This window comes from Alligator mississippiensis, chromosome 1 (genome assembly GCF_030867095.1).
Source record: "Alligator mississippiensis isolate rAllMis1 chromosome 1, rAllMis1, whole genome shotgun sequence".
NCBI classification, from domain to species: domain Eukaryota; kingdom Metazoa; phylum Chordata; order Crocodylia; family Alligatoridae; genus Alligator; species Alligator mississippiensis.
The window spans coordinates 472,243,796-472,263,337 of NC_081824.1; the positions used below are offsets into that span (position 1 = coordinate 472,243,796).

The 19,542-nt window shown below is 49.1% G+C and overlaps 1 long non-coding RNA gene across 1 annotated transcript; it reads left to right on the plus strand.

Annotated features, from left to right (window-relative positions):
* The first annotated feature begins 161 nt into the window (after positions 1-161).
* LOC132248717 (uncharacterized) lies at positions 162-19,084 on the plus strand. The gene is made up of 3 exons (XR_009460065.1): positions 162-849; positions 15,118-15,268; positions 18,878-19,084. It is a non-coding gene; the product is annotated as an uncharacterized LOC132248717 (long non-coding RNA).
* Positions 19,085-19,542: the final 458 nt, after the last annotated feature.

Genomic DNA, 19,542 nt, shown 5'->3' on the forward strand with positions numbered 1-19,542 from the left:
TGTTTGCATAATCATTTGCAGAAGTGGGGTGTGAAACTAGTTTTACAAATATACAGCAAAGCTAAGGCAGGTCTTACCTTTAAAGCCGCTAATCAGTCTAGTATTATGACCTCATTTGCTTAGCTAGAGTAAACCAAACAAAGGAAATGAGACTTAATAGATACAGCATGGGATCCTGGAGTTTTTACAGGTTAGTTTTATTTTGGTACTGTTTGTAGGCCACATTAGCCCACTGATTGCACTGGTTGTTGTGCAAACACACATGAGCTTCATGCTGATAAATTACAATTTTAAGCCTTGGGACCGTTCTCTTTCTCTCTTGGTTGGAGGATTTGGACCAAAAAGGAAAAACGCAGGGAGGGGGGACTTTGGGGAAGTGATTGAACAGAACAAAATCTGAAAAACGATTCTGCAAGAATATCTTCTTTTACCACCTGTCATGATGTAGAAATAGGCAAGAGGTCAGTTTGGCTTTTAAATTCAGGAGCAGTGTGTAGGTCTGGGATGAAAAAAAACACCCCATTTCTTCCACCTGTTCCCTTATATACTAAGCAAATCTGATTTAGAGAAAGAAGGGTTTTGTTTTTACGAAAACTGCACTTAACCTTGACCTGGCAATCGCATAGCATCATAGCTCTTAACTTATTTGACTATTTGATTACTGTAACTTTTAAAAAAATGAAACATCTAGGAATTAAGAACTGTAAAGTAATAGGTAGTGTGTTATTTTATCATCTCAGGTTCAAGCAGGACAGTTTCAGGAAAGTATGACTTGAGAGAGGCAGCCAGACAGACAATCCAAATGCTTCAGTTGGCAGGATGAAGTGATATGCTAATGTAAGAGAAAAGGTGGGTGTACAATGGCAAGGAAATAAATACCCGTTAAAGGGATGGGAGGTCTAGGACAGTGGTTCTCAACTTTTTTTGTACCAGGACCTATTTATGAAGATCAGTGGCCAGTCCCCACCTGCCTTCCCCCAGCCCTCCTAAAGGGAGCCCCCAGCTGCCCCTGTGCCATTCGGGCCGAAGTCCCGCAGTTCGTGCGGATTTCAGCGGAGAGAGTCCAGCCCCAGCACAGGCTGGAGGGAGGAGGGGAGGCCTGTGGCGGCCCCCCCTGCCCTGGTCTGGGGCTGCCATGCCTCACCAGGCAGCCTGGTCACGGTCCGTCCAGCCCGTCCCTCAGCAGCGTCTCCCAGTTGCTCTGCCCATACAAGTATGAGCACCAGCCCAAGTGCCACCAGCCCACCTATGCAGCTCTCCCCGATGCCGCCTCCTCTTGCTGAAGGGGCAGGCGCCTACCCCTCCCGTCCCCCCTGCCCTGATGCAGCCTTGACGCCCGGCTATCTTCCCCCATATCTGGCAGGTACCCATCCCCCCTGCCCACGCACACACAGTCCCCAAGTCCCGGACCTCCAACCCCCACTGATCATACACTTACCTGCATCCAGCTATTGGTGCTACTCCCAGGACCCTGCCTGGGTGCATGCAGGCCATGGGGATGTGTGTGCAGAGACACACGTGTGCCTGCTGCCTCCAGTCACCCAAGCAGTGACTTGCAGGCAGGCTGGAATGAAGGTTGTGTGTCTGGGGAATGACAAGCTAGATGTGTGTGGGCTAGCTCGGAAGATGACAGTGGGAGAGATTGGGGGTGGAGGGGAAGAGGTGGGAGAGGTGGATTCTTTGCTAGTGAGCTTCCCTGGGAGTCAGGCAGCGTGGGATAGCTAGGATCTTCCTGCGAGCCCAGCTGTAAGTGTTCGGATTCAATGCTGGCAAGCATAATAAATATTGTTATAGCGTTTTGATGATAGTGTTAGAGCACGGGTGCTCAACTTCTGGTCCATGGGCCAATTGCAGCCTGTGGAGCTATGATATTTGCCCCATTGGGCTCCCCACAGTTGGGAAATTTGGCAGTTTCTCACCTGTCTAAACTCTTTCCTTCGGTGAGGCACCCCCTCCCCCCCCCGTTGCCTTTGGATTGGTTTCTTGTCATGCCCCTACCTTTCCTCCCTCCATGGGCTTCGATCGGGGCTGGCCAAAAATCCCTGTTCATGCTGGATCAGGACTGGGCTGTGCCCTAGCCCGCTCTGGACAGCTGGATGGGGCCCTGTCATGAACTCCTTGGGCCCCAGACTGGAACCACTGACTGCGTACTGCTTGCATGTGGATTGGGCACTGCCCATCCATCTCACCAGACAAAAAGGTTGATCACTCTTTGTTAAGAGTGGTGTTTTAGCTGTGATGATCCAGGAAGTATGCAAAAGGCAGGGATTTTTTGGGTGTGGTGACTTTTATTGGACCAACTGCATGGTTGGAATTAAGTTAGATAAGCTTTCAAACACAAGATTCATAAATTAATAGATTCATAGATACTAGGGTTGGAACGGACCTCAACAGATCATTGAGTCCGACCCACTGCCTAGGCAAGAAAGAGTGCTGGGATCAGATGACCCCAGCCAGATGCCTATCCAGCCTTCTCCTAAAGACTCCTAAGGTAGGGGAGAGCACCACCTTCTCTGGAAGCCCATTCCAAATTTTGGCCACCCTTCCCGTGAAGAAAGTTTTCCTGATGTCTAGCCTAAATCTGCTCTCTGTCAGTTGTGACCATTGTTCCTTGTTACCCCAAGAGGCATCCTGGTGACCAGAGCATCTCTGGTTCCTTGCTGCGCCCCCCCTAATGAATTTGTAGTTGGCCACAAGATCACCTCTCAGCCTTCTCTTGTGGAGGCTGAAGAGGTCCAGAGCCTGTAAACCCTTCACCGTACAAGTGGCTCTCCTCTGGACCCTCTTGAAGCTGTCCGCATCCTTCTTCAAGTATGGCGCCCAAAACTGGACGCAGTACTCCATCTGGAGTCTGACCAGTGCCGCATAGAGGGGAAGTGTCACCTCCTTGGTTCTAGTTGTCATGCATCTGCTGATGCACGATAAAGTGCAGTTAGCTTTGCTGATGATTTCGTCACACTGACGACTCACGCTCATCTTGGAGTCCGCTAGGACTCCGAGATCCCTTTCCGCTTCTGCGCTGCTGAGAGGGTCATTTCCTAGCCAGTAGGTGCGCTGGATACTTTTACGTCCTAGGTGCAGTACTCTGCATTTGTCCTTGTTGTACTGCGTCCTGTTGTGTTCAGCCCACTTTTCCAACCTGTCCAGGTCTGCCTGCAGTCATTCCCTACCCTCCAGAGTGCTTACTTCACCCCACAATTTGGTATCATCTGCAGACTTGCACAGAGGACACTTCATGCCCACATCCAAGTCACTGATGAAGACACTGAAGAGTACAGGTCTGAGGACTGAGCCCGGTGGGACCCCACTACCCAGATCCTTCCAGGTCGATACCGACCCGTCTGCTACCACTCTCTGGGTGCGACCCGCAAGCCAATTTGCCACCCACCAGACCGTGTAAACATCTAAGTCACAGCCTCTTAATTTATTTAAGAGAGTGGGATGATATACCGTATCGAAGGTCTTCCTAAAATCCAAAAAAACAACATCCACCTCTACTTCTGCATCAGCATTTTGTGACCTGGTTATAAAATGAAACCAGATTAGTCAGGCATGATCCACCTGCTACGGATCAATGCTGGTTGCCCTGCTGCATTATTTTTCCCGCTGGACTCCCACAAATTTGATCCTTAATAATCTTTTCAAAGACTTTTCCAAGGATGGAGGTGAGGCTGACTGGCCTATAATGACTTGTATCCTCTTTCCTCCCCTTCTTGAAAATGGGGACCACGTTGGCCCTTTTCCAGTCCTCTGGGACCTGACCCGAGTGCCACGAGTGCTCAAACAGCCGTGCCAATGGTTCTGCAATGACACCGGCAAATGCCTTCAGTACTCTCGGATGCAGCGCATCTGGGCCTGCTAACTTAAACACATCCAGTCCATCCAAGTGACTCTGCACCACGTCAGCGCTGACAGTTGGTAGGCTGGTATCCCTCTGATCCCATCTAAGAACCTGTTAGGAGACTGATCTTGACCCTTGTTCAAGGACACTGAGGCAAAAAACTCATTGAATAGCTCAGCCTTGTCCCCCCTGTCTGTCACTAATTGCTCGTGTTTCTTCAGTAGGGGTCCTGTGCTGCCCTGCGCCTTCGTTTTGCTCCCTACATACCTGACAATAGACTTCTTGTTGTCTTTAATTTGTGTTGCCAGCCTCAGCTCTGTAGTTGCTTTGGCCTTTCTAACTGCCACCCTGCAAGTGCAGGCCAAGTAGATACACTCCTCCTTGGTAGCTTCCTCCTGCTTTCACCACCTATATGCCTTCTTTTTTTTTTTGCCCTTAGGCTCTTCTGGATGTTTGTGTTTAGCCAAGGAAGTTTTTTGGCCCCTTTCTCCCCTTTCCCTCGCACTGGGATCATCTCCCTCTGTGCCTGAAGGATCACTTCCTTTAGGAACGACCACTCTTCCTGGACTCCCATCTTGCCAATACTCCTCTCCTGCAGTGCATCGCTGGTTAAACTGAGCACACTGAAGTTAGCCTTCCTAAAGTCAAGCACCTCCATCCTATTATTATCTTACCCACTCGACGCCGTATGATAAATTTGATTGAGTGAGTGGTGGTCACTGTCCCCAAGGTGACCACGAATCTGTAGCTCCCCTACCAGGTCATCCCCCATAGCCAACACCAAGTCCAGTGGGACCGTATACTTCCTGCGTTAGGTGAGCGGTTGGATTTGGCTGACTGCTCTTCCCAGCAGATGTCAGGGTAGTTTAGGTCCCCCATGACAACCATGTCCCTAGACTGTACGGCCTCTGAGAGCTGCTGCAAGCATTCCCAGTCTAGCTCTGCTCCTTGATGTGGTGGTCTGTAGCAGACCCCCATCACCAGGTCCCTTTCCCCTTGACCTCCATGTGTCCTCACCCACAATGCTTTAAGTTTCTCTTAAGACTCCCTTCTGTGCACTCACCTGAACACGGTCTGAAGCCAATGATGCTGATGCGCAGTTCAGACTCCTCCTGCTCTCCCTTCAACTAAATAGGGATGGGAGAAAACCCCTTCCCACTTCCCTACAGCTGGCCCAGGTCACCTTATTGCTGCTGCTGGCTCCTTACCACTGAACAGGAGCCAAGGGCACACGCATGCTTGCTTCAGCATCCCAACTAAAAGTCAAATGCTGTAGGGGAGACCAGAACTCACAACCTTGGCATCATTTCCCAGTGTTGCTTTATAAGTACCACATGCTAACCCACTGCACCACCAGAGCTGAGCTGAAAAACTTTTTGTCACTATTTTAGAGCATTTGTTTAAAGTAATTGTATCTCTGCTGTTGGCTTTTGGATTTAATAAAGACATTTGAACTGAATTACTGACACGCTCAATCAAATTCTAACAAGATACAGGGCGCATCTACATGTGTCACTATGGCAACTTTACTGTGCTGTGTGTGTGGCACATGATTATTTTTAGCCGCTACTTCACCGTAGTGGCGCGCTATACCAGGGGAGTGTGTTGCAATGGGGATGTAGCTGCTGTTTGCATGTAGATGCCCATGGATGCTACATCGCCAATTTTGTTTCTTATACTGCTATTTTTCCAAATGTTTCTAATAAATCAGAGAAAACTAGGGTTGAAAGGGGTTCCAGTAACTCATCTAGTCCAACCCCTTGCTAAAAGCAGGACCATCCTTAATTTGATCTTGCCAGAGATTTGTTGAGCCAGGCCTTAAAATCCTCCAAGAGTCCACCACCCTCTAGATAAGCCGTCCCAGCACTTCACCAGTCTCTTAGTCAGAAAGTTTTTCCTAATGTCCAGCTTGTTCACATCCCTTCTGTAGTAGGGGGCACAAAACTGAGCACAGTACGCCACATGTAACCTCACCGGTGCAGAAAAGTGGGGAATAATGACTTCCCTCAGTGCTGACAACACTCCTACTAATGCAGCCCAGTATGCTGTTAGCCTTCTTGGCAACAAGCACACACTGTTGGCACCTATTCAGCTTATTGTCCGCTGTAACCCCCAGGTCCTTTTCTGTGGAGCTGCTGCTTAGCCAGTTGGTCCCACGCCTGTAGCGGTGCATGAGACTGTTCTGTCTTAAGTTCAGGACTTTGCACTTCTTCTTCTGGAGCTTTCCCTTCTTCCCCTGCATGGCTGGTTTTGGGCCTGGCCATTCTTCCTTCCATGGGACTGCCGTGGGGACGGGCATGCCCCCAACCTGCCGCTGTAGTGGGGCCTTGTCAAGCCCCTTGGGCTCGGGTTGAGGCTGACAAAGCCCCCTTTCTGCGCTGTCTTGGGGCTGGCGTGCCCCCTGCCTCCCTCTGCACAGATGGATGGGGCCCTGGCATGCCTTTGTTTAGAGCGATGTTTGAGCACCCCGTGGTTTGAGCACCCGTTTGTGTAGAGTTATGTTCTACCTGTGATGATCCAGGAAGTATGCAAGAGGCAAGGATTTTTGGGTGTGATCACTTTTATTGGACCAACTGAATGGTTGGAATTAAGTTAGACAAGCTTTCAAACGCAAAACGTTCTTTGTCAGTGTTTTAGAGCAGTTGCTTAAAGCAGGTGTTGTCAACCTGGGGTATGCCTACCCCTGGAGGTAATTTGAAAGGTCCCAGGGAATGTACAGGGGCGGGCGCAGATGTAGCACACCTGCTGCCTCACAGGAGCAGGGCCAGGGCGGAGGGAGAGCGGGGCCCACAGAAGCTGCGCTGCCGCTACTCTGCCACTCACCGTGCCCCTGCTCTGTCTGGCCCTTGCCCCCCCCCGCCATGTCTGACCGCTCGCCACCCCCACCTGCTCCGCATCCGGCTGCTCCCACCCCCCGGGGGTACACTTTTTAGTCACTATATATCTGCTCTTGGCTTTTGGATTAATTAAAGACATTTTAGCTGAGTTCCTGACACACTCAATCAAACTCTACTACAACATGCAATGTTGTTCTGGCTTTTGAAGACTTTGCCCAGAAAGCTGTGCTTTTTTATTAATTGCTGATCATTTTACAGCTTTTAGAGAAAAAGGAAATTAGTTAAGCTCTTTCTGAGTAGTGAGATACTCTTATGTTTATTAAAAACTTAATGAACTTTGGGACAATAACCAAATAATACCTTTAAAATATTTTTTTAAGTTATGAATTTATATTAGGGGTGTACCGATAGAGATTTTTGGGGCTGATATCGATAGCTGATATTTAAGGAGGCATATTGGCTGATACCGATCTGGTTTCCGATACAGCTACCTCCAGCTGGTTAAGTCCAGTCTGGTGGAAGGGGAAGGAGAAGGAGAAGGGGAAGGGGAAGGGGCGTTGCGGGGGTGCAGATCAACGCCGCCTATGGTGAGGGAGGAGGCAGAGGGAGGTGCTGCCCAGGCGGGGTGGAGGGGACGGAGCCACGACTCGTGATGAGGGGCCGGCTGTCACTGCTGCTTGCAACCCGGGAAGGCACCGGGGGGACATGTGCCCCCCTGGATCTGTGTGGGACGGGGCAGGCTGCAGCCAGGACCGCGTGGGGCTCTTCTCGGCAGGGGCTAGGCTTGGAGTGGGTGCCGGCAGCGCTGGGAGGATGCTGCATCCAGCCCAAATTTTGCCAGGGCTCTGCTTCCAGCGCCACCACCGCCAGCCACTCGGTGCAGCCCTGGCTCAACGCCCCACCTCCACCCACGCACCAGGAAAACCTGGGGCTGCATTGGGCTGCTGGCAGCGGTGGCACTGGGAGCACAGCGGTGGTGAAATTTGGGCTGGATGCAGCATCCTCCCAATGCCACCGACACCCTCTCCGAGCCCAGCCTCCACCGAGAAGAGCTCCACGCAGCCCGGGCTGCAGCCCACCCTGCCGTGCACAGATCCAAGGGGCACACCCCCCCCGCCCATGCCCTCCCAGAGTGCAAGCAGCAGTGGGAGCCGCCTCCCCCCACCACAAGCTGGAGCTCCCCCTCTCCACCCTGCCTGGACAGCGCCTTGCCCCGCCCCCTCCATCACCAGCGGGAGCCTTGATCTGCCCCCAACATGCCCCTTCCCTCCCCTTACACCACACCAGACTTGCCAGCTGAAGGCAGCTCTCCACGCTGCCAGATGTGCTCCTTGCTTCCTGAGTGCTGTGCTTCGACCGCGCATAGCACAGGCATTTATCAGCCAAATTATCAGCCCCATCGGGCCGATATCCGATACAGCCAGTTTTCTTTCTACTGGTACCGATCCGATATCAGACCAAGGTATCAGTGCACCTCTAATTTATATGATTGCTCACAGTGCTGCTAAGTGGTGCAAATCACAAGCTCTCTTATTGTACCTGTAGGCTTTCATATATGACTGCAAAGTTGCTAACTTTTCTTATATACAAAAAACTAGAACTCTGGGTTCCAAAATGATACCTTTTATTAGACCAACTGGAAAATGGCAAGAAAACTGTCCTTTTCTGCAGGCTTTCGGGATCAAAGTCCCTTCGTTAGGCTCTGGGAAAAGAGTAGATGTTACAAGATGGTAAAACGTCCCCATAGGTAGGAAAGAAACTTCATTTTTGCACAGAGGGAGCTGAAGATGGAGGGCCGTCCCTCTGGGTCCTTGAGAACGTCTTTGTGAGCTGTGCTGAGTAGCTCTTTGATGTGTAGGAACTTTTCTTATAACCTTTCAAGTAAAAATGCGAATTAAACAGATGCTTGGCTTGCATGTTAACATCCTATTTGTCAAAGTTGTAGTTCTTGTGCTGCTCCTTCTCCAAATTTTCCTCATAAAGATTTTTCATAGTCAGCTATTAATTAGTACTGTGTTCCTCAGCTTTTTAGACTGAAGACATAGCTTGGGAAATTCCAAGTCTTAGCTTCTACTTTTTTTTTACTACAGAAAAATAATGGCAATTTTCTGTTGCAACCAACTCAGAAAAGCCAGGACAGGTCAGAATGTCTTTAATATTGAATTCCTGCTGGAAATCTCTGACTTTACCTTATGAATATGGGGCCTACGTCGCTCGCAGGGGCTTCCCCCCGACTCTGTGATGCGAGTGCAGTGGTGGTCACCATTTTCACGGTGGCGCATGGCAGGCCCCCCCACACCTCTGGCTGAAGGGCCCCGGGAGTCCCAACCCATGGCCATCTCTCAATCTCCAGTGAGGGGCAGGGCTTCCAGGGCCCCTCAGCCAATTGGAGACGTGGGAGGGGCCTGTCATGCTCAGCAGAGAAAATCTCAGTCCAGCTCCCCCTGCTTCCCCCCCACTCCCCCCAGGACCAGGGCTTCCAGCCCGTTTCCAGCTCCCTCCTTCCCCTCCCCACAGCCCTGCTTGCTGCCAGGGTTTCAGCTTGGGCTTTTTCACAAGGCACCTACCAGATTCATGGTTTCTGCGAAAGTCCTGAATTTGGTAGACCCCTACTTCTGAATCCTGTTTTCCTGTCTGCCAGCACTAAGGGTGAGTGTGTGGCACCCTACGGCTGCCTTTAGAGGAACTCAAGACACCTTGGTGGAGAGTCACTGAATTAGAAGTTTGGGTATTTTGGCTTTCTTTAGCTATGGAGCTGTTGGGTTTCTCCCCCACAAAGTAAAGATGGCATAATGTGTTTCAGGATTGCTGCACAGTTTACCACTGAACCAGATTTTTGTTTCATAGTATTCCCCCAAACTAAAAACCTGTAATGGTATAGCTATACCAAGATATTCTGATCAGGAATCAAGGACATCTTTAGTGAAGATTAAGGAATATTTTTAGGCCTTGTGTTTGGGGAAAGAAAAACAGTTTATCTTATAAGATGCAGTTTTTCATTGGGACCTGAAGTGTCAGTTGTAGAAGTTTTAATTGAAATAAAATGTTCACTGCCTTAATGTTCCCTTCGTATTTGCCGGTATAAGCCGATTACCCTTCTAACTGGCTATTGCAGCACATTGGCCAGTTCACTGCCTCTAATTATCTGTCAGTCTCCTCATCTCAGACTGTAATTTAAAACTGGAAATAACGTGCTGAAGCTGCGGTAACGTCTAATAGTTAATTGTTCTGTATTAAGTATAATTCCTACCTTTGTCTTTATCACAGAAGGGAATGCAGTAATTGCCCTCTTCAGCCTGATAGTGCTTTTTTCTTGTCTGAAAAACTGTATTAAACAGAAGTTGGTAATTTTTATATAACCTGCAGCGTGCTAATGAAAATCTTTCGATAGAGCGAGTGGCCTATTCCCTCTACAGAGGACTGTATATTTTACCACGAAGAACTATTTTGCGCTTTTGTTTGCCATGACAATAAACTTGTGATTAGTAGGAACCAGGCTTTGGTGTTCCTCTTTTGAGCTTCATATTCAAATAGCAGGTATTTCAGTATGTGGGAAATGTTGATGTCTCTGGGTAAGCCTGCATGGTGCTTGAACTATTTTACTGCATTTCTTGTATCCTACAATGAGAATTCCTCTTCACACCTAGTTCACAGTTTTCCTCTGTGCCTCCAAGCAGACTGTTTGCATTTACATGGAGTCAGAGGCAAGGATTTTTTGTGCTATCTTTAGTATAGTTGGGAGAGCTGTTGGACAAGGTTTTTTGGACTTGAGGAAAGACACTTGATGTCTGAAAGCTTATCTAACAGCTCTGACAACACTAGAGTTGGTTTGATGAAAGACATCACCAAAAAAATCATTGCTTCTCCTGCTGTTGGAATGATGTTGTAGCTGTGAGGATCCAGGAGGTATGTGAGACCAAGGGTTTTTGTGGGTGATATCTTGAAGGATGCATTGCATTTGAAAGCTTGACTAATCTATTCCAACCATGCGGTTGGTCTAATAAAAGATATCACCCACAACAATCCTTGCCTCTTGTACACTTCCTGGACCTCACAACTACCTTAAGTATATAGGGTTTGGGTGTGTCTGCTTACTCTTTTGAAGACAAGAATGTATACCTACTAGTGTATGCTTAACTGTTAGTAATTAGTCACATTCACTTTTGCTTTCAAGTAACAGTTCAAAAAAATCAGAATGTATTAGCTGAGAGACTGCTCATTTTCAAATAAGAACAAAAAATAATCTTGTATTTTAACTTTTTCCCCCTCCAGATATGTCAGTTGACCAGTTTAATAGTGGATGGGATTCAGTTGTCCTTTTGGTGATACCAAGCGTACATTAGGTTTGAGTGTAACCTCCTAAATCCCTGTTGTGCTGTGCTCTTAATTAATAGCTCCACCAAGGTTTTGGTGTTAACGTGCAAGACTATTTTATCAACCTTTGTTAATTATAGAGTTCTGAAATTGTGCTCTGTCATGATTGATACTTTCAAAACTGTACATGTATTATTGATGAAGTACTAGCAGTAAGATGCACCGATAAAGATGTTTTGGGCCGATACCGATGGCTGATTGTAGACCATCCATATTGGATGATACTGATCCAATTGCCAATATGCAGCCTGGCAGCTTGGAGAACAGCATTTGGCTGGTAAGTCTGTGGGGGTGAAGGGGTGTTGGGAAGGAAAGAGGCATGGGGGCGCAGATTGAGGTCCCCCGCAGTGAGAGAGGGAGTGGGTCTGGGGCAGGGGCAGGCACTGCCCAGCTGAAGTGGGGCAGGACGTGAGACGGAGCCGCAACTCATCCGAGGGTGGCAGGGAGGGAAGGGGTGGCTCCCACTCCTGCACGCGTCCCCAGGGCGGGCTTGTGTCCCCCGGATCTGTGCGCGGGGTGAGGGCAGGCTGCCGCCGGGGGCTGGGCTGGGCTGAGGCTGCGCTCAGGCCAGGTGAGAAGGACAGTGGCGGCAGCAGCAGCATTGAAAGGGGTAGCTATGGGTGGGGGAGCTACAGCCACCCCATAATTTGCCATAGCCCCCACTCCCAGCACTGCCGCCTGCCATGCCCAAACAGAGCCACACTGGGAAGAGCTTGGTGCAGCTTCCAGCCCCCAGTGGCAGTGGCAGCAGCAGCCCAAGGATGCAGCTAATGAGGGGTTTGGGCTGGTGAGACAATGCACTGAGTTATCAGCTCTTTCGAGGGATTCTAGCTGTTCTCAGTGCAGTTCTGACAAGTCTGGAGTATTATGGTTATGCAAAGTAATATTTTAATCAACCTTTTGAAGTGTCCAAGGAGCTGCTTCAAAATTATGGATATTTTCTGATGTGAAAAATATCTGTTAAACTATTTAACTTTTTAACTGTGACTTAAAGGTTGTGGTTACTGTATATGTCCATTCTGATCTTTAAAAAAAATGAGAAACACAAAGTCTGTGAGAGATTTATTAGGTCTGCTGGACTACCTGGGACTATAGGGGGCAATTAAGGAAGAGAGAGGAATAAAAAGAAATAAAACAACTTCTGCTCATCAGTTCTCATCCCAAAGGATGTTGAGGTTTCTGTTACTCCTTTTAGATAATATGGAGGAGATGAGTTTGGAGATTTTGGTGCCAGGAGATCAAGTGCTAGAATAAAGTCGTGTATTAAAGACCATTAAATCACTAGTACCATGTAGCATTCATTCAGGAGCTGTAAAGAATGAAATGACTGAGCTTGTCTTGCATTTAAAAGCTTGTCTAACTTGATCTTAACTACACAGTGGATCCAGTAAAAAATATCACCCTAAGAAACTCTTGCCTCTCTCCTAAGAAAAATACAGTCTCATTAAAATCACCTATTATAACAGAGGGTTGTAAACTATACCGTACTTTTAAAACAGGGCTGAATGGTGGTCGTGGCGATTATAAACCCATAATCCATAGGCGAGTGCTATCTTCAACTGTTTGAAGAAGTAAACAGATAAAAAAAGGGGGACAAGCCAGTGCAGATTTTGTAACAGGAAACAATTTGTCTCTAGTCTTTTAGATCATTTGAACAAAACCGGTGGATGAAACTGCAGTGGAAGAGTTCACCGAATGAGAGAAAATGAGGGTTGGAAGGGACCTCAGGAGGTCGTCTAGTCCGAGCCCCTCATGAGGTGCAACTCCAGGTGTGCTTTGGCCCTCCTGATTTCGTCCCTGCATGCCAAGCAGTACTGTTATGCTCCTTCCTAGTCGTTGGTCCAACTTTCTACTTCTTGCACGCTGCCTTTTTGTGTTTTAGCGTGCTGAGAGTTCCCTGCTAAGCCGACCTGGTCATCTGCCATTCTTGCTAGTCTTTCTGCGCGTTGAGATGGTTTATTCCTGTGCCCTCTGTCAGGTTTCTTTAAAATACAGCCAGCTCTCCTGGACTCCTTTTACTTTCCGATTGGCCTCCCAGGGGAGCCCACCCATCAGCACTTCCTGAGTGAAGGGAAGTCTGCTTTTCTGAAGGGCGGGGCTCGTACCCTGCTGCCTGTCTGCCTCCTGATCCTGAACTCAGTCATCTCGTGGTTGGTGCTGCCCACGGTGCCATTCACTGATTGATTCCCCACCAATTCTTCTCAGCTTGTCAGCAGGAGGTCAGGAAGAGCATGGCCCCTACTTGGCCTCTGCACCGCTTGCACCAGGAGGTTGTCCCCAGCACTCTCCAGCACTTTCCTGGTGTGCCTGTGCGCTGCTGTATTGCCTTCCCAGCAGATGTCGGGGATTGAAATCCCCCACGAGAACCGTGGTAAATCCGCTAGCTGGTCAGGCTGGCAGACGGATGCCTCCTTCCCCTAGAGCAGAGAGTATCCAACCACCCCCACCCTTCACTTCCTCTTGGTGGCAGTGGTCTCGACCCTCCCTCTCTTGGAAAGGCTTGGCCTGGCCTCTGCCACCGATGGAACATGCTCCTCCTCTGCTGCTGGGGCTTCACGTCTCTTCTCCAGGCAAACCGCTGCAGGTGGGCGTGAATATTTCTCCTTGCTGCAAGAGGTCACAAGCTTTCAGCTTCTGCCTTCCTTGGCGTTCAAGTCCTCTTCCTTCTCTAGTGCCGCCCTTGGCAGTCTTGTCACCACAGTAGAAGTATCCTCAAGCATCAAATTGATGAAGTTGTCATGGTGGAGGATGCTTTGGAGCCTCGCCACCTCCTCCTGTAGCTCTCTCGCCTGCTTCCCGAGGGGCACCACCTGAACGCGCGGCTCACATCACAGGCTCCCCCATCTCGCTGTCACTGAAAGGAACCTGCCAGTGGCAAACCCCGTGGGGTAGATGGTGAGCGCTCCTGCCTGGGTGGACACCTCACAGGTAGGAGCCCAGAGAGAGCTGGCAGTGGCAGTGGCTCGGGGATTTTGATGTCTTCCAGGCGTGTCGCTGGGTTTCTTAATCCGCTCCCTCTCTCTGCTCGTCCCTCTTTCCAACCAGACCTTTCCTAGCAAACTCCCTTGTAAACTGGGCTCTGTGAGGCTCCTTGGTCCCAAAAGCTTCCCTTTCCCCTGCTAACCCGCTTCCTCTCTCCAAGTTTATGGTGAAGGAAGGTGAGAGAGTTTCCAGATAAATTACCTAGCAAACGCCGCCTCCAACTTCCCTCTCACTCTGGACTCCAGTTAAGCAAGGAGCACAAGAACTGGTCTAATTGCTGTGTTTTAGTGACTTACACTAAATAGATGTAGATTAGGTACTCTCAATTAAAGAAAGAACTTACATTAAAGGCTCCCCTTTAAAGAACGGGGGGCAAACTGACCTGTGAACTAACTTTAAAAAACATAATATTTCTATATATAAATAGATACATGTCTATATAACTGTACCTCTAACACAGTGGTTCCCAAACTGTAGGTCACGAACCCAAATGGGCTTGAAACATCAGCGGGATGGGGTGGCAGGGGTGGGGGGCTATGGGTGGGGAGCGAGGGGTCATGCTGAGGAATGGGGCCATAAATGGATCGTGCTGAGGAAAAGTTTGGGAGGCACTGCTCTGACAGCCTGCCTTGTGACTGCCGTGGTTCGCTTGACAGTCCAAACCACACTTTTACAGTTACACCGCTCTTAGTCTTGTTACAAAGACTGTACTGTGCAGTGTGCACACCCGTCACCGTCACATTGAAACCTGCAAACTGACTTATGAACTGTTTGCAAACTGCCCCGTTTGCTGCCCCTGGTCACGCAGAGTCTCCTTTTCTCCCCTCCTGGCCCTTGTTAAGACTTTTGTCAGACAGAGGTAGCAGTCCCCCAGCTTGCAGCACTCCCAGCTCCTTAGAGCACGTGCCCAGACGTACACGCAGCCCCAGCTCACTTTCCTTCCAGGGGTTCGGGTCAGGTGCCTGGCTCCTCTTCCCTCGTCTCCTTTGCCCTGTTTGCTGCCCCTGTTCACCTTGTTTCTCTCTACTGAGCCTTTCAATGTACCTCAGTCTAACGTTTATCTTTAAATTCTCTTTTATTTAGAGCCCTTGCTTTCTGTAAGTGCCTTCGTTGCATCCCAAGAAGGAAAGCTGCTGCGTCATTGAACCAGTTCGTCTCCAGTGTGCCACCCTGCCCAGATTTCTTCCAAGGAAGGAGTAGTGGATGTGATCTCTGCAAAAAGAAAGCTTGTCTGGTAAAGAGCACTTTTCCTCTTTCAGTAGCTTTTGACATTAAAGCAATGAACTATCAATACCATATTTTATGTACTTTTGACAAATGGGCTGTTTACTTGGTTCTGTCTGTGCGGGATATGCAGATTGAGGACTGTCCTGTGTCATACACAAACATCTGCGACCCTGGGTAGAGTATGTAATGCTGTAAACGTTACAGTCCACGTGCTTGCACAGAGCATTGCATAGAAACTAGAAGAGTTTGTGCCAGAGCCAGGGGCACAGGAGTGGCTTTTTAAGAACTGTCCTTATGTCTGTTTCTTTTAGTTTGTAGAGGTTAAAACTTTCTGAAACATTATGCAAAGCTGAGGTATTGCACCCCTGCTAATACAGTATGTAAATATTCTCATTACATTTGGGGGGCATATTTCACCATTTTGACATATAGCAGTGCTATAGTAGGGGCATCACAAAGAGCAGTCTTTATCTGCAGCAATGATGAATCACAAAGCTATGGGGAGAAGTGGACATGCCGGAGGGCAGGGAACAGCTGCAGGCAGACCTGGATAGGTTGGACAAGTGGGCAGAAAACAACAGGATGCAGTTCAACAAGGAGAAATGCAAAGTGCTGCACCTAGGGAGGAAAAATGTCCAGCACACCTACAGCCTGCTGGGTGGCACAGAGGTGGAAAGGGATCTCGGAGTCCTAGTGGACTCCAAGATAAACATGAGCCGGCAGTGTGACGGAGCCATCAGAAAAGCCAATGGCACTTTATCGTGCATCAGCAGATGCATGACAAATAGGTCCAGGGAGGTGATACTTCCCCTCTATCGGGCGCTGGTCAGACCGCAGTTGGAGTACTGTGTGCAATTCTGGGCGCCGCACTTCAAGAAGGATGCGGATAACCTGGAGAGGGTCCAGAGAAGGGCAACTCGTATGGTCAAGGGCCTGCAGACCAAGCCCTACGAGGAGAGACTAGAGAAACTGGACCTTTTCAGCCTCCGCAAGAGAAGGTTGAGAGGCGACCTTGTGGCTGCCTTTAAGTTCATCACGGGGGCACAGAAGGGAATTGGTGAGGATTTATTCACCAAGGCACCCCCGGGGGTTACAAGAAACAACGGCCACAAGCTAGCAGAGAGCAGATTTAGATTGGACATTAGGAAGAACTTCTTCACAGTTCGAGTGGCCAAGGTCTGGAACGGGCTCCCAAGGGAGGTGGTGCTCTCCCCTACCCTGGGGGTCTTCAAGAGGAGGTTGGACGAGTATCTAGCTGGGGTCATCTAGACCCAGCACTCTTTCCTGCTTATGCAGGGGGTCAGACTCGATGATCTATTGAGGTCCCTTCCGACCCTAACATCTATGAATCTATGAATCTATGAAGCAGTTATATTTCAGACATAACATCGTTCTTTGTAAAAATGGTCCTCACTCTCTCTAGGCTAAAACATCACGGCCACCTGTGAAGTTTGTTATGCTACAATCAAAACTGCAGTTGAAAGGGATTTCTTCTTTCCTTTTATTTCTGTTAACTTACGGAGGAGGAAATAATTTCAGTTCACTTTAGGAATCGGTCTTTCCTTTGCACCTGTTTTTCCTAAGTTAGTCTTTGGAACAATACCGGCTCAATTATAGTGAAGTAATATCATGCATTTTGAGCTTGTGGAATCCACAGACCGCGTAATTCTCTGCATTTCCTCCCCCTTCCTTGCATCCCACTTTTTGACAGTGTCCTTCTGCTGGAGCTATGCTGGAAAACCTTGCAAGCTTGCGTGTGCGTGTGTGTGTGCATGTGTGTGCGTGTGCACACATGCTGCATGCAAAATCCTACACTTTGTTTAGTCTGCAGAACCTCTTCTGTTAGCTAACGCTCCAGGCTCCGCAAAGGTGCAGTGAGAGAGGAGCACTAGTAAGTACCTAAGGCAGAAAGCAAACAAGGGCTTTATCACTGGTCTTTAACTCCTATCAAAAGGGGAGGGAGGGAGAAGTCATTTAAACATGAGGCTTGAATGAAAATTAGCATGGATTAGTCACAGTTGTCCCAGGAGTCCTGTTATCTCAGGTCACAGGTACTTATGGTAGGGAGTGGGGTACTTTACCTGTAGGATCCCCAAGTGAAAGACTCTTGAGGGAGCCAAGAGGGGGAGGAAGAGTCCTGGGTCTGTTTTTAGCCAAAGGGAATTCCCCTTGAGGCATGGCAGGAGTAGTGTGTTTCTCCCTGTCTTTTCCCAGTGGATGAGCTCCTGGGCAGTTCATGCATGGAGGAAGGATGACTCTCTAGCCTGTTCCCCGCAGGTAAACGGCAACAAATTGAACTGATTTGGAGAAACAAGTGGGTTACGTCTGAGCAGCTTCCTTGCTTGCTAGTCAGTTGGCTGAAGAGTGGTTGATGCTGATGTTACTTAATACTAGATTTACCCTTCTGTGGCCCCTGGCAGAGAGATCGGGGCATTCATCCTCCACTTTGCACAGGCTGGAGGGAACAACCTGGCTCCCATCTTAGTTTTGAAGAACTTCATTGCTGAAAAATCAAATGCGCACGTGTTCCCTAAGGAACGTATCCATTCAAAGGCATGAAATATAAACGTATATTGTTACGTGCAAATGCTTTGCACAAGTACATTTGCTGGATGCATTTGGTATGTTCTTCAAGCAAGTAGTGTCGTTAGCTGTTAAATTCTTGACTCCTCTGTTAGGCTTGGGACACAAATTACACACAAGCTGGTCTGAGAGATTGGAAACAGGTTCAGATCTGGAACACAACAGAAGGATGGTGCACATAAGACACCTTCAAGATTGCCGAAACGGGTTTAAGATAAGCCTGGATGGATGTAGTATTAGACTGAACTGATTTAGATTAAACTGGTTTATTGTACTTCTGACCCAGACCCTCTCCAGATTCATATTAACACATAGTCCCCCAGCATCCCTGGACCTCTGCCAGCCTGAAAGGGAAAAACCATCTTTGCCCACGTTTTTCTCCATTAAAAGACAATCCACTCTTAAAGCTTGTTGATCCAGTTTTAAAGTTTGTTCGTGACCCTTTCATTGACTAAGTCAATCAGAGGTTCATAAGCTTTTGTAAGCTAGCTCGCTTCATACCCCTTTCTTTTTCCTCCCTTCCCTACCCTTTGTTTTCCAGTAACTGCTCTCTGTTTAGAACCGCTGCTTCCTGAAACGTCTTGTTTGACAACAGAGCCGTCCAATTTCTGAGTGGCTGGGGCTGCAGCCCCCCTATCCGCATGCTGTAGGGGCTGCATGCCCACCAGAGCCGCCTCCTGCACGAGCTGAAAGGGGTCTGCAGGACCTCCCCAGCCACAGACTCCCTTGCACCAGGACTGTGCCGCCCTGCCTTGGCCCTAGTGCACAAGGGGTGGCGGGGGGAAGTGGGCACGCAGGAAGCAGATGCTGGGCTAGGGAAGGGGATTTTGGTGGCAGCAGCAGCAGCGAAGCGATGGGGCAAGCAGACTCGGGACTGGGAGTTTGGGAGCTGCACGCAGCCCACAGGCCGCCAGTCAGATGCCCGTAACTGGTTGGCTTTCCGTGGTTTACTCTCCTTATGTGCTGTCCCTATATTCATTTTAGTTCTCGTTGAGTTTTCCTTTTCTTACTCCTTTTTCGAAACATCTCCTAGGTTGATCCTGACGGTAAAACAAGCGTACCCGTTAAGATGTCTGCGGGGAAAGTATCCTGTTTTCATCTACGCAGCCTGGTGAGTTCCACGATTTACATTTGAAAAGTACCTCTTACAGCACATGTCCTTAGAGCTGATTTTTTCTATTATATGATAAGCTTCTCATGGCTTTTCCCTCCCCCGATACGTGTGAAGTGGGTCTAGACTTTTGGGGAAATCGCATGTTTTTCTGTCGGCAAACCACAGGGCGGGTCAGCACTGCTACTTAGGATGCCGTAACGTGCGACTTCTCGGAGCGTGTGACAAAGCGTTCCCGTTGACGTTACACGGTATTTAGTATTGCCAGCCCCACAACCATTGCTAGTTGTGTCTTTGCATTGCTGCTGCGGCTGTTGCATTGGTTAGCAGCAGCCCCTGAACTGACAAGCTCCACACGTCTTCAAGGCTCCCAGGAGGCAGTTTCCGGACTGGCGTTATCACCGACCGACCACGCTGGGCATGGCTTATGGCGCTAGCAGTGCCGCGGTGCTTGCAGCGGGCATGCTGACAGCCTCTTATCCCACGGAGGGCTCCTGACAGTCGGTCCGCTCCCGCTGGGGATTTAACAAGGCCTTGGTTGGCAGCGCCTTCCAAGACGGGCAGTTTTCCTGTGCGGGGACAGCCTC